This window comes from Tiliqua scincoides, chromosome 7, assembly GCF_035046505.1.
Source record: "Tiliqua scincoides isolate rTilSci1 chromosome 7, rTilSci1.hap2, whole genome shotgun sequence".
NCBI lineage: Eukaryota > Metazoa > Chordata > Lepidosauria > Squamata > Scincidae > Tiliqua > Tiliqua scincoides.
Genome location: NC_089827.1, coordinates 51,181,257 through 51,181,607, shown reverse-complemented (window position 1 = coordinate 51,181,607; position 351 = coordinate 51,181,257).

Here is a 351-nt window from a genome sequence, read left to right as displayed (position 1 = left end):
GCAGCCTCGGAGGACCAGCATGTGTCCGTGCACTGGCTCAACTGACTCAGGAGCAGGCGCAAGGCAAGGTGCTTTATGGCAAGGGACTTGTGCCGGCCAAGCACAGCATTAAGATTGCGCTCTTGGTCTCCTTCCTCTAGTATTCTAAATGGCTGCTTCTCACATTTCTCCTCCAGCATTCTATAACAGGTTGCAAAATAAGAGAGATGAGTGCTTGGCACCACAGTAAGTATAGGGTTCTCTTTTATCCACGGTTTCAGTATCTGCTGGAGGGGGGGAAGGAACATATCTCCCACAGATACAGGGAGATATCTGTATATATATATATATATATATATATATATATATATA